At 41.5% G+C, this 27,660-nt stretch overlaps 1 long non-coding RNA gene across 5 annotated transcripts in view; it reads right to left on the bottom strand.

Annotated features, from left to right (window-relative positions):
* Positions 1-27,660, bottom strand: part of LOC138850199 (uncharacterized) — a 190,841-nt gene that overhangs the window by 159,276 nt on the left and 3,905 nt on the right. For all 5 annotated transcript variants that reach the window (XR_016235400.1, XR_016235399.1, XR_016235397.1 and 2 more), the window contains exon 2: positions 1,629-1,698. This is a non-coding gene — a long non-coding RNA (uncharacterized LOC138850199). The remainder of the gene's footprint in view (positions 1-1,628; positions 1,699-27,660) is intronic.

Genomic DNA, 27,660 nt, shown 5'->3' with positions numbered 1-27,660 from the left:
ATTCTTTGGAAACAGCTGATACATGATGTCCCTGGGAGACTTGAATAATTTCATATAAAATGGAATTTTGTTTTTTTCATATACTTCTTTTCCATGAACTTTTTAAAGAGTCCTCACGTATGTGGGCACCACCCTTCCCACCCCCCCCAAAAAAAATCACAGTCCCTGCCATTATCAGACTTGAGGTTTCTCAGGCCCAGAAACCAATGATGGAAATGGAAAAAAGACCAGGTGCCCTTAAAGAAAAGGCCCTACAACACTAAGGCAAGTGTATACAGTGGGGATTTCAACCTGTCCTTTCTCAGAAATATCTCTGTGTAAAGGACTACCCAGTTCTTTCTACAGGGTCCAAGTTGGTGCTGATATTTAGAGAAGAAAATTGTTACTGTGGCCCACCTGAGGGGTTAAGTAATAATAAATGCATTTTTGCTCAGGTCTCATGACTTGCTTGGGTCTAACTTTTTCCCAGACCAACTAGTAGACTTGTCTCCAGACATAGTAGAAAGAACATAAATAGTAGTTAGAAGAACCTTCACATTGATTTCTTATGCTATAGTAAGAACTCCATAGAAGAAAATATCAAGTAGAAACCACAATCAACTTCTCCATGCCTAGCTCCACTGCCCACAGTGAACAAGGCCAGGCCAGTTTTCTCCTGTGAGTAGCAAGGACCCATACACTCAAGCCATCAACTCCTGCCCTTTTGACTCTGTTAGCAGAAAGCTGAAATCTGGAGTAGAGCTGGGACTAGAAGCTGGACATTCTGATAAGGGACATGGACATCCAAACCTGGGACTTCATGCTGTGCCAAACACCTGCCCTTCCCCCGCAATCTCAAACTTAGAATCCTAGAGAAGCTCAAGTTGAACAGAGCCATCTTAACCTGAGGAGCAAGTGGTTCTGAACAAGGGGAAGGCTGGGCCCCAAGACACTGAAACCTGCACCTAGGTCACCCTCCCCAGAACGACTCCGCAGGACAGCCCCTGGGCAGCTCACGCCCCAGAGCTCTCCCACGCCCTGCAGGAAGGCTGGACTGGTCCTCCTTGCTGCTGTGCTTCATGCTCTTGCATAGATCCCTTCCTATACCCTCTCCTGAGGCTGTCTGTCTACTACTCCTATCCTAAGACAGAATGATTCCAACATGAGGTAGCTCTTCTTTTGCCTCATAAAATCCAGGGAAGAGGTAGTTCCAGGACAACTTGGGAAGGCCCACGTTACCAGGGACTTGGGATCTTCTTTCTGCCTTCCTTCTTCCTTAGTTCATGGCTGACCTTCTTTATGCAACAAACTCCCATATTACCTAAGCATCTGCTGAATGATATCCTTTTTCCTTAACAATACATTCCATGCAACCCTGGATATCAGTCAAATGGGATCCTTACTTTAAAGGTTCATTTAAAGTGAAATTAGTTCGTAGGAGAGGGACTGAAGGCAGATAGAAATAACCTCCAAGGAGGGACCATGGGAAAGAAGTTGTGATATATAACTTAAGCAACCAAAAAAAAAAAATAAGGAAATTCTTTTCAATGATCTTCATATGTAAAAACAATTACACTTATGCCCGTATACTAGGGGTCTTGCATAGTGAAAGAAAACCATGAATAAATTTCACACCAAGATACACTTACCACTACATTTATTTTTCGGTGAACTTTCTGCAGTACTTTCATATCAATGAGAAAACAATGTGGGATTGATCTGCAAAAGACAATAGAAAAAATTTTGGTTCTATGAAAAACACTTTTCTCATCATCACAGTAACTCACAGGTATTCCTAGACAGTAATTAGTTTCCTGTCACTGGAAGATAGTACTGAGTTCTGCAATGATAGAGGTATGCAAGCAAAATTCTACATGAGAGTGCAGAGAACAAGATCTGCACAGATGTGGATCCTAATTTTTACTCTGGCAATTATTTGTTGCTGTTTCTTAACATTTATGAGCCAAGTTTTCATTTCTAAAGGTGGTTCTCATTTTATCAAACAATTTAGAAACAATTAAGAAAACCATACCAAAGTCTTTCAAAGAAATGATAGATGACCTCATTCGGTGGGCATATTGACGTGGAGTAATCATTAGCTAGGCAAAGAGGGAAAGATGGGCATGATAATTTGTCTTGCAATTCTGTGCCTCCAAAATGTCAATTTCCCTTTCAGCAATGTCTAAGTATGAGGCTCAGTGAAAAAGGCTGCCTAACAAACAATGTAACCCAGTCACGGAGGGAGAATTCAATTGAACAGAACTCTACTTACTCACCACCTATCAACCCTATACCCGGGTCAGCATCCTTGTTAGATGGAGAATTACAACTCCTGGACACTCCAGTTCTGCTGACCTGTTTTCCTATTTATACTCATATTTGGCACAAACTCTAGAGACAGTGATGGGTTGTAAAAGGCAAGACAGGCAGAGAAAACAACATCTGGGAGCGAAGTCTGAGGCCAATAATGACTAGCATTTAGGGATTTCCGTATGTTGAACTCACGTGTACCTTTTTAGAACTGGTATCCCAGTGTAAAATACAATGGACTTGGGAAGGATCATGTCAGAATCCTATTACAGTTGTTCCTTGATATCTGTGGAGGCACTAACTCCAGGACCACTGCCTCCTCAGAGAACAAAAACCAAGAAACTCATGTCCCTTATATTAAATAACATACAACCTACACACAGCCTCCCGCATACTTGGATCATCTCAAAATACTTGATACATGTAAATGCTATGTAAATAGTTGCTGTACTTTAGGGAATAAGTAGAGGTTCAGCACAGGTGCATGGTTTTTAAAAAATTTTCAGTGTGTGGTTGGTTGAATCCATCGACATGGAATCTTCACAGAGGACCAACTGTATCCAGCTTCAAAGAAGTAAGATAACTTACTCTTTAGAAGCCTAGATCGCTCCAAGTTCAAATGCTTTTGAAGCTCCAGGTTTAAAGATCAAGGACGATATTCAAGGGAATCAGGAATGTGTAAAATTCAAATTTTACAGCAATAATTCAGTTTTATGAACAGATAGAAATAGGCCCTTTTCATTAGAGCATGGAGCCATGAATAAGGACATCAGAGATTTGAAATTTCAAAGGGGTTATATCCCGGGTGTAGGCTGGGGGTTGTTCATACAAAATCAAGAGATGCCAATGTGAAGATGATGTCTGGGGAACTATGAGTGGAAGCTAAAGCTATGGCATCTGAAGTCAAAGTTGAAAGGAAAGCCCTGACACTTGCCTGTTCAGGAACCTTGAAAGGTCACTTTACAGGCCTCCGATTCCTTCCTGGAAAAATGGCCACCCCTTTGTTTTGGGTCTTTTTTTTTTTTTTTTTCAGTTAACAGAATGAGATAATGAATGTAACTCCATCAGCACTTCACCTGGTCATCTATGCAGGGGACTTATCTCGGAAGATGGGGACTGTCATCTCCTGCTCAACAGTATTCCTAGACTACAGCCCTTACAAGGTACACACAAGAAGTGTCCCAGGTCCAAATAAGTGCCACCAACAAAAACTTCTGACTCTTAAATTACCCAACCCACATTGTGTCAGGTAGAGGAAGAAAAGCACAGTATCGCCAGCGCCGCGGCTCACTAGGCTAATCCTCCACCTTGCGGTGCCGGCACACCGGGTTCTAGTCCCGGTCGGGGCGCCGGATTCTGTCCCGGTTGCCCCTCTTCTGGTCCAGCTCTCTGCTGTGGCCAGGGAGTGCAGTGGAGGATGGCCCAAGTACTTGGGCCCTGCACCCCATGGGAGACCAGGAGAAGTACCTGGCTCCTGCCATCAGATCAGCATGGTGCGCTGGCCGCGGCAGCCATTGGAGGGTGAACCAACGGCAAAGGAAGACCTTTCTCTCTGTCTCTCTCTCACTGTCCACTCTGCCTGTCAAAACAAAAAACAAACAAACAAAAAACAAAAAAAGAAAAGCACAGTATCATTATTCTTCTTGGGTCCTCTGTCTGCCTTCATGGAGCTTAATCATTTTCACAGTGCATGCAGGACACTTGGGCCACAATCTGTGTGGTACAAATACGCATCATTGTACTTGGTCATACTCACAAAGTTTCCTGGCTTAAGGTCCTAGAATTAGAGAAGGAATGCCTAGTTTCAAGTCCTACCTCCACTTCTGAAACAGCTTCCTATCAGTGCACACCCTGGGATGCACCAAGTGATGCATCATGTGCTGTGTTTCTGCTACCTATGTGGGAGACCCAAATTTCAGTTCAAGTTGGGCCTGACCCAACTCCAACTGTAGTGGGCATTTGGGGAATGAACCAAGGAATGGAAGCTCTCTTTGACTTTCAAATAAAATAATAATAAAAAAACAGATTCTGGAATTTTAGGACTTTGGTTTTGTGTATTAAGGAGATTCTTCAGTTTGTTTAGATACTAATGGGATTCAGTACAAGTCAAATCAGATGTGATAACAAAACAATAAAGCAAATAAATGCCTTTGCATCTCAGTTTTGCTGCAAATACAGAGCTTTAAATCTTTGTCAACAAGTTATAGGAATCATACTACTAGAGTTTCAATGATTTTTATCAGCATTTTAAAATTTCTTTATACAATATTTTTCACTTTATGTTTCTGTGTGGGAGCAAACTGTTGAAATCTTTACTTAATGTATGCTAAACTGATCTTCTGTATATTAAGATAATCGAAAATGAATCTTGATGTGAATGGAAGGGGAGAGGGAGTGGGAAAGGGGAGGGTTGCGGGTGGGAGGGACGTTATGGGGGGGAAGCCATTGTAATCCATAAGCTGTACTTTGGAAATTTATATTCATTAAATAAAAGTTAAAACAAAAAACAAAAACAATTTCTTTATAAGTAAAGTTGAACAGGTTTTCCTTTGATTATTTTTTTATAGCCCTTGCTTAATGTTCCTACTGGACTATGTTCTTTTTACTTTTCATCTGTTGAATTTTTATTTAGTAGTATCATTAAGTCTTTGACATAATGTAATCTAAAAAATTTCTCAAAAAAGAAATGTTCACTTGAAAATCAAAGTGACCATTTTTGACACTAAATTTTTAAGTTTTATTTTCATTTTATTTGGAAAATAGACAGGGGAAGAGAGACTGAAAGAAAGAGATCTCCCATCCACAGACTCACTTCCCAAATGCCTCCAACAACTAGAGCTGGACCAGCCTGCAGACAGGAGCCTGCAACTCCACCCCAGCCTCCCACATAGGCAGCAGGCAAATAACTGGGTGTGCAGTCACCTGCTGCCTCCCAGGGTCCACTTCAGCAGGAAGATGGAACTCGATGCAGAGTCAGGATTTGACTGAGGTGCTCCAATATGAGATGCAGGTATCCCACACAGTGCTTCAACTGGTGTGCCAGATACCTGCCCCACACCCTGCATTCTATTTAATGTTAATATAAAGAGGACAAATTTTGTATAGTTCATAAATAGAATTCTAGGAGCAGTACAACTCTTCCTCTTTCCTTCCATCTTTCTTTCTGAATTTTTGAGATAACATTTTTAATTTACATTATGGTCAAGGCTTAGTGTTCTACTAAATAAGGAGTTCAACAAGTAAAAAGTAAAGAAACATAGCTCTGTAGGAATATAGGCAAGGCTATAAACAATAACCGAATAAAAATATTAATTTCACTCATATACAGTAAATATTAAAACCATAGTGGTATGCCATTCTTAACTATGACAAAGATATAAAATAAACTTATTTATTTGCAGCAAAACTGATGCAGGCATTTCTTTTTTTTCTTTTTCTTTAAATTTAGCTCGCACATATATATAGATAACATGTAGTGTTTCTCCTTTTGTGTCCTATTTACTTCACTCACCATGATGTCCTCAAGTTGCATTCATTTTTTTGCAAATGGTAGAATTTTATAGTTTATAACTCACTCAGTAACATTCCATGGTATATACATATCCTTTTTCTTTATCCATTCTTCTGATGATGGGCACCTTGGTTGATTCCATGTTTTGGCTACTGTGAACAGTACTGCTATAAACATGGTGGTACAGGTACCTCTTAGATATAATGCATTCATGTCTTTTGGGTATATGCCTAGAAACGGGATTGCTGGATCATATGGCAAGTTTTAAAGGAATCTATATTTTTTCCACAGTGCCTGCACTAAGGTTACATTCTTAGATTTTTAAAAAATAGGGATACTGTATTTATTGATATTTATTGGTTTTGCATAATTTCTTCATTTAATAGTTTGTCTTGAGTATTTTCCCATCCATTAAATGTTAACACACACACAGCAGTAAAGCAACCTGAGTCATTATTAAATAGGCTCTCAGTGTGATGCTATCCTCCACATAGAAAGTAGTCGTAAGACTGAGTAACTGAGCAGAAACCTCAACTTCTACCCACTAGAAGGGAGACAGAGTTCCTTGTTTAAGTGGACTGCCCACCAGAAGAATAATAAACATTCCAAGTTAGGACAAAGATGTTCTGGTGTTGTACTGTACAGTAGGCTGACTATAAACAAGGTATTGGACATTTTTTTAAAAAGCTGGAAAAATTAAGCGTTTTTGCCATAATAAAATTATGAATGTTTGTCAATCTAGATATGTTTACCCTTATTTGAACATTACATAACATAACCATGTATCAAAACATCCCATGGTTCCTCATAAATATGTATCATTTTGATCAGTTAATTTCTTGAAGAGGGAGGATGGGAGTGTGGGCAGGAGGAAGAGTAGGGTGAGAAGCACCACTATTCTCCTAAATCTGTATATGAAATACATGAAATTTGTTTTCCTTATATAAATGAAAACATTATGTAATAAACTTAAGTTGTTAAGTTTTAAAATATTTATAACAGAATTGGAGTCTAAAATGTTTCACTGAGAATATGCAGTATGTAATAAGTAAACTAAAAAAAGGGAAATGATTTATAGTCAAGAGAAAAATTAGTCAATTGTAATGGAAACAGGTTTCAAGACATTAGAATTCACAGACAAGAGCTTGGAAGAGACACTGAATCTACGGATCAGAGGGTACATCATGATGAATAAGGAGGTAGAGAAACTGGGAAGAAAGATCTAAGCTAAATGAAAGAATATAATGAAAATTCCGTAATAAAAATCAAATAGATAGAACAAAAACTTCTTTAGAAAGGCTTTAACTGCATATTGAGAGGATTAGTGGGCTTGAAGATAGATCAGCTTCTGAAGATTATTATCTCAAGATAGACAGAAAATCAATAGAAATTATCTAATATAAAGCCCAGAGGGAAAATAAACCAACAGGGCCTCACAGACGCATGGGATAACATCAAGGGGTATAAAACGTATACAGTGGCACCCATGCTGTACTACTAAAGCAACCACGGCTACAATCCTTAAATCTTCCAGTTCAACTGTAGCTGTGGCAAGCATCCAGAGAGTGCCACCACACAAGAAAGCCAACTACGTTGTGCGTGCCTGGCAGCACTGTCCCAAGAAGCAAAGTGGCTGTGGTGGGCATAATACTGGACTTCCAGAAAGAAGCTCAAACTATGAAGATGAGAGCAAGGCTTGACTTCATTGAATGTAATTGCAGACATCTGAGAAGTCCATTGAGATGTAAGAGTTTTTGAACTGGGAGAAGACAAGAAGATACAGGACCAGTGATCCAATTACTTCTTCACTCAGTCTTCTTATGGGCTTACAGGCATGACATCTAGTAGCAAAAAACACTTCAATCCTAGATTATGATTCCATCATTCTCAAGGACCCATAGTGCCTTGAGGAAAAAGCTGACCCCAGGGCTGGGAGTGACAGAGTCCAACAAGAGCCTAGAATATGATCAAACAATGACTAATGTATGCCAGTGGACCAGTGAAAGGAATTCCCTCTGATCACATCTGGGAACATTTGAGGAAAAATAATTCATAATTTATGAACATATTTCATCCAATAAATAAGAATCCATGTATAATACTTACATAAGTGAGAAAATGAATAAGGATATGTAAAAATCATTCTTATACCACGTGCCATCTAAAATGTATAGGGAGAGATTTAAACTCACCATAGCAATAATTGTTTCAGGCTAGAATCATTCACTGATACTAAAACTAATGGATGGATGCTTGACAGGGAACACGAGGTCTTCAGTTTGAAAGTATTAACACCCACAAATTACAAAATGAAAACTAGTACCTTGGTCTCAGCAAATGTGGTCATCAAAGGTACTATGGCAACAAGAGAGCCCAGTTGACATCACGTGCCTACTGATTTATAGAAAATGAGTTTTTGTGATATTCCTGACAAAAATGTGTGACGCAAATTCAGTAATGAAGCATAAAGAAAATATTTATGAAAGACACACGAAGAACATTTTACAAAAATTAAACATACTAAGACCATTCAAGACAAGAAAAATCAGTAGAATGCTCTAGACGAAAGGAAATTGCAGAGACTTGATGACCAAATGAAACATATAACTAGAAATAACTTGCATCAGAGGGGATTTTTTGTTTGCTTTTCTTTTGTTAGAAAGCATTTTTAGTGAAGCAATTGGCCAATTTCGAGTAAGATCCATATATTGGATAATACTCTACATGCTGTATAACTTAATGTTAATTTTGTGATTTACTGGGGCCAGCCTTATAGCATATTGAGTCAAGCTGCTGCCTACAAGGCTGGCATTCCATATGGGCACGGGTTCAAGGCCCTGCTGTTTCACTTCTGAGCAAGCTCCCTGTTAACGTGCCTGAGAAAGCAGAGGAAGACGGCCCAGGTGGGCCTGTGCACTGACACGAGGAACCCGGATGAAACTCCAGGCTCCCGGCTTTGACCTGCTCCTGCTCTGGCCATTGTGGCCTTTTGGGGAGTAAATTGGCAGATGGAAGATCTCTCTCTCCCTCTCTTTACATCTTTAAAACAATTACACTGTGGGCATGAAAGAATATCCTTGCTTACAGGAAATAAGCAGAGTTATACTTAGGAGTTAAGGGTAGAATATCCATCACAGAGGATACAGCATTGAGTTCAGGAAAATATTCATATTCTGTTATGTAATATTTACATTTTTAAATATTTATTTTATTTGAAAGACAGTTACAGAGAGAGAGAAAGAGAGATGTCTTCCATCTGCTGGTTCACTCCCCAGTTGGCTGCAGTGGCCAGAGCTGAGCCAATCCAAAGTCAGGAGCCAAGAAATTCTTCCGGGTCTCCCACATGGGTGCAGGGTCCCAAGGACTTGGACCATCCTCTACTACCTTCCCAGGCCATAGCAGAGAGTTGGATTGGAAGAGGAGCAGCCAGGACTAGAACCAGTGCCCATATGGGATATCAACGCTTCAGGCCAGAGCTTTAACCCACAGCACCACAGTGCCAGCCCCTATATTATAAATGTGTTTATAGAGAAGGAGAAGATTAATAACAAAGCACATGTGTGAAAATACCAATGCCTGGATTTTATTATTTTTCCAATTTTTATATAAATCTGAAGTTAATTTAAAATAAAGAAAGTAAAAGGGAAAATATGCTAATAAATTTAACAAAAACACAACAGTGAAAAGCCTTAAATGTCTTAATTGGTAAAATGTAGAGAAATGAAAGTCTGAAGACTCCTTTGCCTACGTAAAGAAATCCAGTTCATTATTAAAAACTTTCTCCAAAAGGAAATGCTAGGCCTGGTGAATGTTGTCATTTAAGGAAGAAAGAATACCAGTATTACACAAGTTAGTTCACAGAGAAAAACAACCCCTCCCACCTCATTTTATAGAGCCAGCACACTATGATACAGATAGCTAATAAAGATGGTCAAAAAAAATTTAGACTACTATGCCTTGTAAACATTTCAAAAAATTCTCAAGTGGAAACCTTCCTTTTAGAAAATAGACATGGGAATATCTGGGGTTAAGCAGGCATGATGTCTGCAAACCAACTGTTAAGACATCCATGTGAATGCCTCTCGACCCCTGGTGATGAAACAGTGAAGAAAACAAGATACAATGCAAGCTAATCAGTCAGATCGAAGGTACGCAGGATTACCTTGGACTTTTCTTCTAAGTCCTGTAATTTGATATTTTGTTGAGAGAAATACTATCAGTTTAACAATGCATATTTAACTTACCAGTATATCAAAGATTACTTCGAAAATGTTGTATACTACACAACACATAAACACAGCTTTATTAAACTGTTCTTCAACTGCTGCAGAAATTTACTCCTATTATTTTCACAAGATATACTAATACCCTTTGTAGACAACGTCTCACATCTCTCTCGTCTGCTTCAAATCAGGGCTTGATTCTGAAGCCGCTGCTAAGTGCAGTTATGGTCTTGGCCAAAGTATATAATCCCTCATTCATTACCGTGCTATTCTCCACATCTGTGTTTCTTGTATTTGTCCCTCCTGCTGGCCTCTATGGGCACTGTCAATTCTGCACACTCGAGGTTGTCTTGAGTAATTTCATCCATGCCCAATTGCATCTCATCCAGTACAACTGTCAAATCAATCTTCACACAGCCAGAGAAATCATCTTTTATTCTATTAAATTCTATGCTTCCATGGATTAAATCCTAACAGTAACTCAACATGATCCAGAGGACAGACACTATCATTATTAGAATGCTATGTTACCTGTTACTGCTTAAATCCACACATCTTAATAGGCCTAATTCTAAATGAGTATAATGTTCATAACCGCGTGTGATCATTCTCCTTTGACTGCGTGGAACCTGTACATTTCTTCTAACCACACAATGTGGCCAGGGTGATGAGCTATCACTCCTGTTATATATCGTTATACAGCAAAGATACGCAGATTTTGCTGGCATAGCTAATATCCTCCAACAGTTGATGAGTTCCTTGAAAGGGGGACTATACCGAGTGGCCCTAAATCAATCAGGTGGGATCCCTTTAAAGGGTTAACTCTTGATTATACTGAATCTCCCACTCCCCTGAAGTGGAGATGGTACTGATGCAGGCAGGCAGATAGGATAAAATGGATTAGATCTGTGAGCTGGAAGGCCACACCTGCACCACACCCCTGTGTGACCTCATGTCCCTACCTGACCCGACCTGTGTGCCCACCTGCCCATCAGGCTACATAACCACATGCCTTTGGAAGTGGATAAAAGGCCTGAAACACGGCAGGCCCGGCCCCTTTTCCGCCATTATGGGCCTTTGTTGCCCTTGTTATCCTGCGCCTTTGGGGCACGTGGCCTTCTGGTGCCCACGCTCTCTGCCTTCACTTTGCTGCCTGGGATAAGCTGCTTGGAACTGCTCTTATCCAAGTGCTTGCTGCTCGTGGCTTTTGGCCTACTCTTGGCTCGGTGTGGATCTAGATTTCTCTTTCTCCTTCTGATAGAGCCCTCACTCTCCTGTGCATTTCTCTCTCTGAATAAAAAGTTTAAAACTTACCATGTTGTCTGGTCTATCTGAGCCAGTAGTCAGAATTCTTCTCTGAATGCGTGGCAAGAACCCACGAGGCTTAGTAATATGGGAAATAATAAGCAAATCAGTATCCGTATGAACTGCCTGTGGTGAAGAACCATGGAGACCTCCACAAGCTGAGAAGAGTCACTGGGAGTCAGCAAGAAAGGGGGAACCTCAGTCTTAGCACCACACAGGACTGGATTCTGGCAGCTACAGTATCAGCTTGGAAGACGACCCCAAGCTCCAAATGGGACTGCAACATGACGCACATCGTGGATACAACGGAGGTCCTACATGAGGAGTAAGTGCACAGTGACTCCTGTGGTTCCTTTAACAATTCACACTCTTATTTATGACATCAGCAATCATCTGAGGCTCTTGCCATGGACTGCCAAGGCCATAGAAGCCTTCTGTAACCATAGACTACATCGGTATTTGGGCACAGCCATAAGCAAAGTGGATGCTCTCTCCTCCCTTCAGAGAAGAATACCTCCTTCTTTGATGGTCTTTTCTTTCCACTGAGGTCTCACAGGGATCCTCTGCATAGGATATTTTTTTGTCAGTCTTGGCTTTCCATGCCTGAGATACTCTCACAGGGCTTTCAGCCTGAGCAGGAAGACTTAAGGGTTGATTCTGAGGTCAGAGTGCTATTTACAGTGAATTTCATTCTAAGAGTCTGCTGTGTGGACTGCTTCCTATTTTGGGATTTCCTTCCTTTTTAATTCTATTATTACCAGGCACTTGATGTTATTATTCATAACAAACATTTATTATATATATATTATTTTATATAGTACATATATTTTTTATTTATATAATTTATACATAAACCTATCTATATGTTGACTTCGACATTTAATATGATCATTTTAACAGTTAAGATGGCATTTGCACCACCAATTTTTATGGGTTTGGAGTCCCGTGACTAGTTTTTAGGCTGCACCCTTAGAAGTAAGTCTGTAGGACTGTGTGCAGAACTATACTGCTTTACAGTTACAGACTACCTCCTCCATCTCTTATTCCCCCTCTTATTTTTAACTGGGATCTTTTTCCAATTGACTTAAAATACATATGGTTAACTCTGTTACATAAAGAATTCAACATATAGTATAAAGAAGAGAAAAGAAGAAAACAGAAAAAAAGGATGTACAAAATAAAAAACAACAATGATAAACGGTCTTGACAGGTCAAGGACTACAAGTCATTGATTCTAAAAGTGTCAATTTCGGTTCTATAGCTTTTATTTTAGGAGTGCTATTAATTCTCCCAAATCAAGGAGAACATATGATATTTGTCTCTTTGGGACTGGGTTATTTCACTAAGTATGAGGTTTTCCAGCTTGCTCCATTTTGTTGCAAGTGACCGGATTTCATCCTTTTTTACTGCTGTGTAGTACTCCATAGCATCAAGAGTGACACAGTGGGAGATTGAGAGCGAGAGTGAGGTATCACCTGCTGTTTTGCTCCCCAAATGCCTACAATGCCTGGGGCTGTCCCAGGATGAAACCAGAAACTCTAGTCAGTATCCCATGTGAATAGCAGAGACTCAAGTAGTAGAGCCAGCACATGGTGCATCCCTAAGGTATGCGTTAGGAAGAAGCTGGGTCAGAAGCAGAGGAGCCAGGACTGAAACCAGGCACTGTGATATGGGATGCAGGCATTCCAAGCGGCACATTCAACCACGGCACCAAAGGCCCACCTGACGGGTGCTGTTTAAAGGCACTGGGTTTATGGTAATATTTTGCAGCTTTAGAAAACTAATATGCCTACCAAATAACCAATGCTTTTTTTTTTTTTTTGCTAACTCTGATGTATATAATTCTTTGACATCTCCAATCTTTGCATATGTTTGACAAGATTTTTTTATTCTGTAATCCTTAATTCAGAGGTGGTTATTTTCTTTGTCTTTGCTACCTATCTTTCTATACAAATTGTAATTGTTGGTGTAAACACTTGTCCTTCCTGTTAGACTCATCTCCCTTATGACAAGTCCCTTATGCCAGGGACCAGGTCTCATCTGCAATTTCTGTACTGATCAGCTAGCAGGAGATGTGCAACTTAGGTGAAATCACTAGTTGAGTAAATGCACTCTGTACATTTAGGTTCATCAATTTTTGTCACTTTCCTATAAAATTAACACATGACGGGATTTTAAAAAATCGTTTTATACTACAGGAAGGAAGTACACTAAGGGACATACAAAAATTCATGTGGAAGAGTCCAAGTCCAATATTGTAAAGAACCCTGATTCTAGGCACGTAGCTATAAAATCCCTTACAATTTCTGTATTTTTTGTTTCTGAACAGAACAGTGATGGCTGCCAGCAAATTCACTAATTGCAGGGCAAGTACAAAGAGGCGGTCTTTGCTGACTTTACAGAAAAGCCTTATTAGCATGCTAGGAGATCAGCAGAACAACAGAGTAAGTGAGCTACATTTTTGAGAAGGGTCAAGAATCCAGTACACTCATGGAGCAGAGACCCTCGAAACAATGGAAGTGGATTACAGCCGCAGTATCTGGAATAACACTGACAGGTGTCACTCAGTGTCCCAGTCCTCAGCTATTCTGCCTGTGCCCCCCAGGAAGCTGCTGCCTGTACGTTTTCATCCCTCATGAAGGTAGAGCTCAGTTCGCAGTAGGAAAATCTGGCCATTAGAACTCATTAGAGTGCCGTGTTACAAGGCCCCAGTGTTAATACCAACACATGATTCTAAAGAAAAAAAGATGGCATAAAATAAAAGAATTAGGTATTTTTTAGTTAGAGTTAGACTTCTTTTTAAAGGTTTATTTATTTGAAAGTCAGAATTACAGGCAGAAAGGGAGAGACAGATCTTCCATCCTCTGGCTCACTCCCGAGATGGCAGCCATGGCCAGAGCTAAGCCAAGCCAAACCCAGGAGCTTAGTCCTCGTCTCCCCTATGGGTGGCAAGAACCCAACCACTGGGCCCCAATATTAGAAACTTTTCAAAAAAATCTTTCACTATTTTTAATATAATAAACTGGAATGGGGCCGGCGCCGCGGCTCACTAGGCTAATCCTCTGCCTAGCGGCGCCGGCACACCGGGTTCTAGTCCCGGTCGGGGCGCCGGATTCTGTCCCGGTTGCCCCTCTTCCAGGCCAGCCCTCTGCTGTGGCCCGGGAGTGCAGTGGAGGATGGCCCAGGTGCTTGGGCCCTGCACCCCATGGGAGACCAGGAAAAGCACCTGGCTCCTGCCATCGGATCGGTGTGGTGCGCCGGCCGCAGCGCGCCGGCCGCGGCGGCCATTGGAGGGTGAACCAACGGCAAAGGAAGACCTTTCTCTCTCTCTCTCTCTCACTGTCCACTCTGCCTGTCAAAAAAAAAAAAAAAAAAAAAAAAAAAAAAAACTAGAATGGTACTGAGAAAATTTGAAAGGACTGAGCAACATCGTATTACAAATCCCGTTGACTCAGCATCGTGACTTCTAGAAAGCCATTCTATAGTGACACTAACAAGTCACACCATGGTCTTCACCTGTCAGTTGCTTCATGGTGCTGCCATTTTTATTCTCAGGATACTCAGACTATGTAGGAAATGCTTGATCAGGCAGCACCCTTTTTTCTACCATGCTCCTCAAAACTCTACACAAAATGGTCCAAGAATAAACCTATGGAATCACTACTGCTTTAAACGATGTCATATTTCATCATCTAAAGAACAGAGCTGTATTTTTCCTAAGAGCTTTAGCTATCTTAACTGTCTTCTTCTCCCATTATCTATACACATTAATTTGCTGACATCAGGGCACACAGGGTATACTACAAGAGGAATTTCAGTTCAGTCTACCAAGGAATATTACAGCTACAGTTGATTAGAATGTAGTATATACCAGGAAAACTTTCAAAATATTTGGAAATAATATACATGTTCTCAAATATCCAGTGACAGAGTTTTCAAACTCTACAGGATACTGCCAAACTCACTTCCATGTCATTTCAAAGGCAACACACCCAGGCATGTAGCTTCACAAAGGGAACCACACTATTCTATGTTGTTTTTCCTAGAATACCCTTTTGCTTCTTAGAGGAGTATGTCTTCTTTCCCTTTATGCCAAAGGGAAATATTTTTAATAAGCCACTACAACATCACAGTTAAATTTTATAAATATTAGCAAGAAAATTACCAGCTGTGTGATCCTAGCAAACTTGTTAAATCACTCTTAGTTTCAATTTCTTTATGAAATGGGAATAACTGGTGTTTACCTCCTAGGTCAGCCTGAGGGTCAAATGAAATTATGAACACGTGATCAACTCTGAGTTCCGAGTATCACTTTAATATCATTGCATCAATAGCTTCAATAGGAAAAGTTTTTATCTTTTCCTTGACTATTCAGTGTTGGACTGAAAGGAATCCCTAGAGGGAACACAGTGAGACAAAACCTCCCATGTTTCTTTCCTTTCCTTCTTTTTCCCATTCCTAGGTCTTCTAAGCAAGAGAATTGTTTTGAATATATTGCAGAAGACGTGGAATGGAGATGCCGACCTACTTTCTTCTCCACGTGTGGCATACACGTAGGAGGAGGCAAGCGCACATCCTTGCCTTGCTCATTTCAGCTGTCTACGGGTAGGTTTCACACCTGCTCGTGTATGGTCACCGCCTCTCCTCACTTGCCTGCCACTCTACTCACATCACCTCTTCTAGATGGTTTTGGTCGTTTTTAGTTCACACTTCGCATATTTCATCTTATACACACACACAAAAAGAAATTAACAAGTAAATCCACATCTACTGACCTACACTTGCCTGCTATTTGGTACCTTTTTTATTAACAATATAGCCTAAATATGTTTCCATATTTGTAAAAACTCATTTTTATGATAGCTGCATAGCTCAACATCATATAAGTACCTAATTTGTCCAACATCTTATACATTAAAAAAGGGAACATCATACCTCTGTGGGTCTAATTATCTACTGTACCAGTCCTAGTTCTCCAGAGAAACAATCAATAGATGTATAGGTACACCTTAATTGACATTGACATCTTAAGAAATTGCTTTACTCCAGTGCGGGAGCTGGCAAGTTCAAAGTTTGTAGGACAGGCCAGCAGGGAATTCTGGAGGAATTTTTTTGTTACACTCTTAAAGCAGAATTCCTTTTTGCTCCAGGAAATAAAGCCTCCCACTGATTGGATGAGGCTCATCCATGTTAGGGAAAGTAAGGTGTTTTAAAGTCAACTAATTGTAAATATGCATCTCATTTACAAATATCTGCACAGCAACATCTAGACGAGTTTATGCCCAACAACTGTGTAGTTTATTCTAGCCAAGTTAACACATCCATTAGTCATCACAGAGCAGGCATTTGGGAAGCAGTTAAGAAGCCATTTTGTACACCCACATCCCACCTCAGAATGCTTGGTCTGGAGTCTCGGTTCTGCTCCCAATTCCAGGTTCCTGCTAATGTGCACCCTAGGAGGCAGCAAGAGATAGTTCAAGGATATGGATCCCTGCCACCCACATGAGAGATCTGGTTGAAGATCTTGAATCCTGTCTTCAGTGTGGCCTAGACTCAGCTGTTGTGGACATTTAGGGAATAAATCTACAATTGGGAGATCTTTCTCACTCAAATACATAAAATATAAATTAGAAAGATTAACTGTATCTACTGACTTACACCTGCCTGCTATTCTGTACCTTACTTTTCTATTTAACCACACAGCCTAAAAACGACCCCATATTTACACATATTCATTTTTTGTTATTTGCATAGCATAGCAACATATAAATATTTGACTTCTCCAACAAATCTTGATAGATGTCTTAGTTCTTTTATTTTCTATAGTAAAATAAATATCATGCATATGTTGCTTCATATGTGTTCTAGCATATTTTAGGAATAGATTCCTGGGATAGGATTATGTTATGGGGACATTCAATATGTAATTTTCTTTGATATCTTCAGATTCCTCCATCATAGCAGTTGGACCTTTTGCCTATCTGTTCTAAAATGGAAGAGAAGGTCTGTTTTGGCATAATGTCACCAATAAAACATGAAATACAGTTACAGGCCCCAGAACAAAGCCATTTTCCTCTGAAGGAGCACCAGGAGACTCACTGAGGTCTAGAATCCTACACAGCCACCCCTTGAGGAGTGGCTGGAAACTGGTCCTCACAGAAGACTGATACAAGGAAGAATCTGACTACCTTGGTTGCAGCAGGAGCAAGGGAGCAAGTAGGTAGGAACACTAGAACTGCGCACCCTGAGGTTGAACACTGAGGGCCTGCCTAAGACAGAAGGCAGATCAGGAGCATTAAGAGTGTCTCCTGCTCACCATGAGCGGCTTGCACCAAGTGAGAGAAACATCAGTGAGTGCTTTATTTTCAAAGCGTTGGGTCAGCATTCCCTGGAATAACACAAGTCAATGTAGAAAGCAGAGTGTCTCTTAGGAACAAGCAAAATGCCCATGATTGGCCACATTGTTGAATGGGCTTCTTCTAATAAGAAAAACACAGGCTTGATATTTTCTTGAGGGATGAAGCTTTAAGTAGGGAATGCAATACCTGCATGGAGACTTGCATATTTTGAAAAATTTTCATGGACATGTGATAAATTTTATGGGGTATCATAGTGTCTTTATATAGTGTATAACAAATATATACAGGTATACCAATCAAGTAAGTAGTATTTTTATTTTATCATTTCTTCATGTTAGGAACCTTTAAGTTCTGTTACTTCTTCATGAAATATGCAGTATGCTATTTTAAACTATAATCACTCCATCTTGCTGTGAAACACTGGAACTTAATTTTTCTAACTATGTTTTCATATCCATTTCTCTGATGTGACATAATCTTTACTCACATCTAATGAAGGATAAGAGTGGAATGGGAAGGGGAAATGCAGTTGGAAATGAGCCAGTTTCTAGCTTCAAAGAGGCAAGTCCTAGCTATCTGATCGAGAAGCAAAGACTTTGAAGAGTGGTACTCTGCCTTCCCACTGTCTTGCTCTCAGAGTGCTTCTCTGGTCACCATGCACTGCCAACTGGATGCCATAGCATTCTCAAGTTCCATGTTAACAGTGACAGGTCCTACACTGAGGAGCAACACCACGTGGCAAGCTCAAGGAAATCAGCGCTATTCCCTTGTTAGCAATCCCAATCCATGATGGATTAGAAGCCATCATAGGACATGGCCAGCCCTACACAGTACACAATGACAAACTCACCCTTCACCAAATGGGAGGCTCTCAAGTGTCCAACAGTGAATCCCATGATGAACTGAACTTTGTGAATGCTTTTAAGCCATGGCCCAGAGACACACAGGATACTCTGGTTCTTGAGAAAAGTAGGGAGAGAGAGGTTATCCCAAAACCTGGCAGCGGGACAGCTGGCACTCAGAGTGGAATTCAAGTTGATCGTGAGAAATGAACTGTTAGGATTTTTCTTTTACGTAAGTGTGCGCAACAAAACTCATGCTGAAGCACAAATGATTTTCAACTATATATTACACAATCATTCCTCTAATAACAAAACTCTAAGTCTCTAGAAGAGTTTTATATGAACAGCTAAAGTACGTATTTGATTTCAAGCAGCAAGAAAATTTGTTTCACATATATCCTGACAATTGCATTTCTGACTTAGCCAAGCAACTGCTCCACTTACAGACCTGGAAAGACTAAATGATCCTTAAAGGTCCCCAGATTCTAAGCACTGACACCTTTACAAATGTATTTCAGTGCTGCTGAACATGCAAGGTTTTTGTGCCAAACGCTGAGGGCAGCCTAAATTGATGTAATTCTTTTCTGTAACATTATTCCACCAATGCTTTCTTATTTAAGGAGGCCACTGGAGACTATGTTAGTTATACAAGTTTAAAGTGGGTAGGCAAGGGAGAGAAATCCAATAACACAACTGCCATGAGAAATTAATCTAAATGTTAATGCTTCCATATCCCAGACTCCTCTGGGTCTGGGTTTGAAAGAACTGCAGCAAACCAGATTGTTATCAGAAGGAACTGCTTGGCCAATAGCACCCTGAATCCAATCAGAACATGGCCACACACACAACACCTTTAGAATTAATCAACACATGACCTTTCCTGATGTGTATGCCCACGCTCCAACACAGAGTGAGAAGGATGAGAAACAGATAATCCTCAGCTGTATCTTAATGAGAACATATCTGTAGGCATCATTGAGAACCAATGACCTGATTAATAGTCATTCAAAGGTCTCCTCCTCCTCTTCCTCTCCCCCTCCCCCCACCATGTTGTTTCCTTATAGTTTAGATGGTGGGTGGAAGAGTAAGAACAGCCGAGAATACTCCCAAGTCAAGGAAGTGAAAATGCACACTTGTAAATTTACATTTTTGCCAACACAAGCTAAATATTTACTGTGGGAACAGTGTCAGTTACCTTACTTAATTCATACAAAGAAAAAAAAATGCAGGTGCCCAAGAGGCACTGAAGACACAGTGAGCTTCAAAAGAGAAGTGAAAGACTGCTCCCTCCTCTTAGGAAACCCTTTTGGTTGGAGATGAAAGATATTGCTCAAAATAATCCTACTAACGAATGCCCAAATACCAGAACGAATGTCCTTAAAAGCAAAGAGTTTGGTTGTATTTGAGCACCTAAGAAAGGAAACAGATTTCAGGATGGATGTAAGAGAGGCTTCCCTGATCAAGTGACAGGAGCTGCAATACAAAGGGTAAATAAGTGCATCCATTCTCTGACCACCACAGGCTAAGATAGGTACGTGATGGTCATCCTCCATTTCAGTGTTAGGCAACGTGAGCCTTACAAGTTAAAGAATCTCTGCAAGGTCTCTGAGCTGATAAGCAGCCAAACCAAATGGAGGCCCCTCCCCATCCAGAGCCCTCACTTGCAGCCATGTTATGATACCAAAAATGTCAGCTCACTGTGGCAGTGCTCCTCAAAGGTGGGTGGCAGGATGGATGACATCAGCCTCGTGTGACCAGAAGTAGAAGTTCTGAGGGTGCTACCCAGCAACATGTGCTAACAGTCCATCAGGAGAATTCTGATGCATGCTCAAGGATGAAAACCACGTATTTCCAGGGAGACAGACCTTGGTTAACATCACAACTAAGAAATGCTCATAAATGTTCCACCCGACTTCCATACAGTGAGCCTTCCTTTAATTAACAAATTTTTGTCTCCTCGATTACTTCTTCCTGCATAATCATATTGTTTCATTGTCAGAAACCAAGTCTCTTTCCTAAAAATGCCTCATCATTGTAGAAATAGAAGTCATTCCTGATAGACATTATCTAAAAATATAGGTCACAACGATATTGAAAAAAGCCTGGGGGCTGGCCCTCTGGCATAGTGGGTAAAGCTGCCTCCTTCAGTGCCAGCATCCCACATGGGAGCCAGTTCGAGTCCCAGCTGCTCCACTTCCAATCCAGCTCTCTGCTATGGCCTGGGAAAGCAGAAAAAGATGGTCCAGGGCCGTGGGCCCCTGCACCCACGTCGGAGATCCAGAAGAAGCTCCTGGCATCAGATCAGCGCAGCTCCAGTGATTGCATCCAACTGGGGAGTGAACCAGTGGATGGAAGACCTCTCTCCCTCTCCGTTTGACCCTTCTCGCCTCCCTCTCTTTGACTCTCTGTGAAACTCTTTCAAATAAAATAAATCTTTAAAATAAAAAAAAAAATAAAGAAGGCTGATGAAATATGTCAAACACTGAAAGAGCCAGGTAGAACAAAAGTCTTTTTCAAGTAACACATAGCAACGATCTTATTTCCAACACCTCCTCCCTAGATTTACTAGCAGTTAATAGGAATTTACACTTGCAAATGCAATGGTAAAGATTTCTACATTCATTTGCTCTAAGAAGTTGTGTATTTAATTCAGCCATAAAATGTTACAGGAAATTGAGTTTGCTCAGTTTAGCAGCAGGTGATAATCGTGAACCTACTACTCCTTCAACTCACCAGATTTGTGTAGAAGTAACACACAACACCACACCAAAGGCAGGTCCTCTTAGGAGGCAGAAGGCAGGCTAACCGATTCAGCCCTACAGCTATTACATGTCTTCTACCATGCATGTGGTAGACTCTTTCCACCTAATGCTAAACCTTACTCCTTATACACTCCCTTTCTTCCATTCCTGTTTACTTTGTAAACAGCATCAGACTAATGCTCTCAAGTTTTGCTCATCTTAGGATTGTAGCTCCCTACTTAATGCACATTTCCATTCTCAAACTCCGCTTTCACCATCGCATCAAAACCTCTCCCCTACAACTATGTACTCAGGAAGAAGCATACTCTGCCCTTTCTCTAAGGGCAAGACCTGTGGCTCAGGCATAGACTTGTCAGCATTTTCTTATCTGATGAATCAAAACTCGAACAAGGGGAAGGGAGGAACAGTTTGCCAGAACTCAGAGGCAACAGAATTTCTTGTTCTCATAGAGAGCTTCTTAAACAGACTGTCTCTTCCCCTGTGTGTGCATTAAGAAGTATGCTAGCTCAGGAATTGTTGGGAGCAGTCTTTTGGCTACAGAAAAAGCTGGTAGAGCATAGGGCTAAGGGGAGAAATGGAGTGACGCAGATGGGTCCTCCATGGTATTACTGAAATGCTCAATCAGACCACTCTTGAAACGCACTTAATCTCTACACTTACCAGCTACATAAGCCAATAAATCTTTATTGTTTATGTCAATGTGAACTAAGTTTTTTCTTATTAGTGGTCCTAACACATCTGAAATGATATCGATCATTCCATTAAGGAGGGTAATTCAATATGCTCAAAAGCCTCAACATTGTATGCACCCTCTGAGCCAATAGTTCCTCTAAGAATTTCTCCTAAAGGAAATAGTTGAATTGGTCTAAAAATACTTATTATGCCTATTCGCAGTATTCTTTAAAATAGTGGAATACTGAAAATGATTTCAATTCCTGAAGTGTAACTAACCAAGTATATTGGAATAGAAAGGCTCCTGAATACCATCCAGGCATGGAAATACAAGGCAGCAATAGGTATTTGACAGCAAAAGCTGTACCTCAATGTAAGAAAATATCAGGTGGAATATTTTATTAATTCAGTTTTATTTAAAAACAAAGTATAATGACGAGATTAGTGTTTTGGGCTTTCAGAATCAGGAGCTTTGCACACATTACTGCAGAGCTTCTTGGTCCTGGCTATATCACATTCACCTAGAAAAAGGCATTAAAAGACAAACCAACACAGACAAGTAAAGACTATTACATTCTGTTCTCTGGGGATGTGCAACACATGCATTAGGATTTCACAAAGATCTTTGGGGATTCTAATGAACACTGAAGATTTAAAAATCATAATACTTGGACAGGCATTGGCCTAACAGTTAATAGTCAATTGGGATGTCCACATCCCATATTGGATTTGAGCTCTGGCTCCTGATTCAGCTACCTGCTTACTACAGACTGTCAGGGGTGGTGCTGATGGCCCAAGTAATTGTAGTTCTGCAACATTCATGGAAGACCTAGATTGTGTTCTTGCCTGCTGGCCACTGTTGCCATTTGGAAGTGAACAAGTGAAAGGAAGCTCTGTGTTAGTCTAACAAATTAAAAAAAAATTCAGTGTTCTCTTTTATCCTGACAACAATGTAAGTATCAATTTTGTCACTCTTTTGTATAGACAAGCAAATATCAGGTTAAGTAACTTGCCTGCCTATATAGTAACACAGAATTGGGGCCATTGCTGTGGTGCAACAGAGTAAGCCTCTGCCTGCAGTGTGGGCATCCCATATGGGTTCCAGCTCATGTCCAGCTGCTCCTCTCTGATCCACATCTCTGCCATGGCCTGAGAAAGCAGTGAAAAATGGCCCAAGTGCTTGGGCCCCTGCACCTACGTGGGAGAGCCAGAGGAAGCTTCTGGTTCCTGGGTTCAGACTGGCCCAGCTCTAGCCATTGTGGCCATTTGAGGAGTCAGAGGACTGAAGACTCTCTGTGTCTCTCCCTCTTTCTGTCTGTAGCTCTACCTCTCAGATATATAAATAAAATATTTAAAAAAAACCAGAGATGTCTTGTCTCTACCCAGGACTAACTATCTCACTTTAAAAACTGTGATATCAACATTGCTATACAGTTGTCTCTTAGTGAACTAGGATAGAAATGTAAGAAACTTGGATCAAAGGAAAAAAAAACACAAAAACTTACAATAATATAATTATGTCAATGAGTCGTGAGGTAATGTATTTTAATTTTGAAAATTTAAAAGTATTTGTAAACTTTAATAATTGGCCCATCTTTGTATTATGAAGATATGTGTGTGTGTTTAAGAGTAAGGGTGCCTCAAACAATCTGCTGGAAACCGTAATAGCTAAGTTTATTTTGGTGCAGAACTCTATGAACTCCATGCATAAATGGAGTCTTCTAGAAATTCATAGAAAATCTGTACTAAGAAAAAAGTATGCACAGCTTTATTTTTTGTACCTAAATGAACTTTGGATACCACTTTCATGAGCTTTCTAAGATTTATTCATTCATTTATGTGAAAAGCTAGTAACCAAGATCTTCCAACTGTCGGTTTAGGCCCCAAATGGCCAGACCAGCCAGGGCTGATCTGGGCCAAAGCCAGGAGTTGGGAACTTCATCCTCATCTCCCACATGACTGGGGCAGAGGCCCAAGCACTTGGGCCACCTTTCGCTGCATTCCCAGGGGCATTAGCTGGAGGCTGGGGTTGCAAGGAGAGCAGCTAGGACACAGACCAGTGCCTTAATGGGATGGCAGTGAGACTGGTGGCAGCTTTACCAGATACACCATGCTGGCCCCTTGCTGAACTTTTAGAAACATAATTCAGCCAAATTATATTTCATGCCAATATAGTTTCACACAAGAGGCAAGCTGTTTTCACGCCCTATTTTCATTCAGTGTCCTTTCTCAAGGTGAGCATTCAGCACAGAGATTTCAGAATGCTTATTTTGGTTGTCAATCCCTCCAGGTATATCATCTTCCAAATATTTCCTATATGTAAGCAATCTTCAGAGTATATGCCAAGTTGGTATTATGAAAAAGTAGGAGGCTGGCGCCGTGGCTCACTTGCCTAATCCTCCTCCTGCGGCTCCAGCACCCCGGGTTCTAGTCCCCGTTGGGGTGCCAGTTCTATCCTGGTTGCTCTTCTTCCAGTCCAGCTCTCTGCTGTGGCCCGGGAAGGCAGTGGAGGATGGCCCAAGTGCTTGGGCCCTGAACCCATATGGGAGACCAGGAGGAAGCACCTGGCTCCTGGCTTCGGATCAGCGCAGCACATCGGCCACAATGTGCCAGCTGTAGCTGCCACTTGGAGGGTGAACTAACAGAAAAAGACCTTTCTCTCTCCCTCTCCCTCGCTGTCTAAATCTGCCTGTACAAAAGAAGTAGGCATAAATTTCAAGATTTTTGGCAACAAAATAAGCTAATGCTCCAGTTTTTGATGTCCCTTTGCAGGGTTGGTGGCTTCCTAAGTCCCAGTGCCTGCCCTCAGCAGCACCTCCTGCCCATAGGCCCCTGCTGGCCATTCCCTCTGCTTCTTCCCCCTCCAAGCTCCTCGTGCCTGCCTCTATAGACCATCACCAGTTTCTGGGCAAAGTTGCTCTTGAAGGTACTATGGGTAACAATGTTGAAAAACCATCCATCTGAACCAACTCCTTGACTTCGGAGATAAGACAGTAGCTCACCGAGTGGAAAAGCACACAAAGCAACATGTCCTTCCCAACAAAGAACACCAGGACTTGGGCTCTGTGATCCTCAGTGCAGGACAGGAGATCAGATTCCTGCGGCTTCTCCAACAACTTGTCGTGAACTTCGTGGCTGAAAACTAACATGGTATGTGCGTTCTGGAGGTCCACGTCTGGCAGGGGCTCACCAGGCCACCTTTCTCTCTGGAAGCTCTTGGGCAGAATCTGCTTTCTTTTCCAACTTCTAGGGGCTGCCTGCATTGCTTGTCCTGGGATCTCTTTGTCTGTTTTCCTTCAAAACCAGCAACACTGGGCTGAGTGCCTCCCACACTGCTGTCTCCATGTCATCTCTTCCCAAGTCACCTTCCCCGTCTGCCCACAGCCAAGAGAGGTTTTCCATTCTTAAGGACTCAGCTGATGGGCTGGCGCCGCGGCTCACTAGGCTAATCCTCCACCTAGCGGCGCCGGCACACCAGGTTCTAGTCCCGGTTGGGGCGCCGGATTCTGTCCCGGTTGCCCCTCTTCCAGGCCAGCTCTCTGCTGTGGCCAGGGAGTGTAGTGGAGGATGGCCCAAGTCCTTGGGCCCTGCACCCCATGGGAGACCAGGAGAAGCACCTGGCTCCTGCCATCGGATCAGCGCGATGCGCCGGCCGCAGTGGCCATTGGAGGGTTGAACCAACGGCAAAAAGGAAGACCTTTCTCTCTGTCTCTCTCTCTGTCCACTCTGCCTGTAAAAAAAAAAAAAAAAAAAAAAAGAAAAAAAAAAAAAAAAAGGACTCAGCTGATTAGAATGGGTTAACTCAGTCCAGCCATCAGTTTCCTATTGCTCTACCAGAGTACCTACAGCTAGGTATTTTAAGAAAAAGGGGTTACTCAGCTCCTATTTTTGTGAAAACTAAGCGTTAATTCCTCCCCAAAGCCATGTCCCCCCTGCCCCCCGATGAATGACCTCTAACAGGCTCCACTTCCCCTAGGCCCTGCCACCTGCATGTCGCCACACAAGAGACTCAGTGCACAGTGCAAGTACCTTGGCAGACAATCACCCACATCACTGCAGCAGGCTAAGCCACAGAGAACTTCCCACCTCCACGCCCTTCCTTTGCTCGGTCTTCAGAATCAGCTTTGCCACGGATGGTAACATTGACAACTTCCGAGAATTACGATGTGGACCTCTTTGGGGAGCAATTACTCTGCTAATGACAGGAGCATCTGTACTTTTCTCCGTTCAAAACATCTGCGAGGCGTGACACATCCATCAATACTAACTGGCCAAGAAAGTGCACCCCCAGGATAGAAATGCTCATCCCAAAGATGTCCCCAAGGGTGGCGGGAGAGGGAAGGGGGGAGAAAAATCTTTTTAAAAAAGAGACTCTTTTCATAACACACGCCCTCTAATTCAATGATGGTACAAACCCTTCACAACAGTAGTCTCCCAGTATCCCTGTGTTGCCTGTTACCATGTCCTACTTCTATACATTCCATGCAAATGACCTATTTTACTAGCATAGACAGGTAACTCAAGCAATACAGCAAGTTTAGGGATACCTCATAGGAAAAATAAAGATTTTGATCTCGGGAGCTTAGCAGATTAAAATGCTCAGGTTGTATACTATTGCATGGAATTTATTTCAGATCCACCTTGTGTGAAATGGTGAACTTCATTGTCAAGAAATTATATATCCTTAAATAGTTGAGTAACATGGACTAACTTTTGGAAACTGCTATTTTGAGTCCCTGAGGGCAAAGATGTCAACTCTGTAAGTGCAGAGTCCTGTTACCGAGTTGCTCCAGGCAATGTCACAGACCTCAGAGAAGGGCTCTGGTAATGGCTAACAAGAGGTGAAAACCCTCCTCTCGCTCCATGCCTACTCTCTGCTATGTGCTACCACTGATGACTTTGACAAAGGCATGCCATTCACCTCCAATGCCCCCAGCTGCCCTTCTTTTTCCTTCCCACAAATACCCTGTTCTTCTACCTTCGATCTTTTTCTCAAAGCTTACGGAATGCCCTTCGATCACTGAACATGGCAGGCCCACTGTTCTTTTCAGGTGAACATGAGCTTTACAGAACGTGAGATCATGCTCCAAATTATACCATTCTACATTCCTGACATTTCTAGACCATCACAGAGGACCTTCACTTTGCAAACACACCCTGAGGACTTACGTTTTACATAATGAGGCACAATATTTTATTCTCGAGTACCTTTACACACACACACACAGATGTCTATACTTGTCTGTGTATCAGGGAACTTCAGAAAGTTCACAGACAGCATGTATTATAAAAAAACAGTATGTGGATTTTTTTACATAAAAATGTCTCTTTTAAAAACTGTATTTGAAAAGCACAGAGAGAGAGACCTTCCATCTAATGGTTCACTTCACATATGAGATGGATGGGCAGGCAGAAGTCAGGAGACTGGAACTCCACCCAGGTCTCCTATCTTCTGCTGCTTTCCTGGTCACATTAGCAGGGAGATCGACTGGAAAACACTTGCTTGCTCCCCAGGTGGCAGCTTAACCTACTGTGTCACAACATGGACTCCTTCAAAATAACTTTATTCTTTTCTCATGAACATTCACAAATATACATAAATGACTGATTCATCTCTAGACAACCAGACAAAACCATCCGAATCGGGAGTAGGAATTGTATCCGTTCCTCCACACACCTCTTCCTTCCTTGAGAAAC

Source organism: Oryctolagus cuniculus, chromosome 6 (assembly GCF_051225735.1).
Source record: "Oryctolagus cuniculus isolate XC-2025 breed Fujian yellow rabbit chromosome 6, ASM5122573v1, whole genome shotgun sequence".
In the NCBI taxonomy this organism is placed as follows: domain Eukaryota; kingdom Metazoa; phylum Chordata; class Mammalia; order Lagomorpha; family Leporidae; genus Oryctolagus; species Oryctolagus cuniculus.
This window is presented reverse-complemented; position numbering and strand designations above follow the sequence as displayed.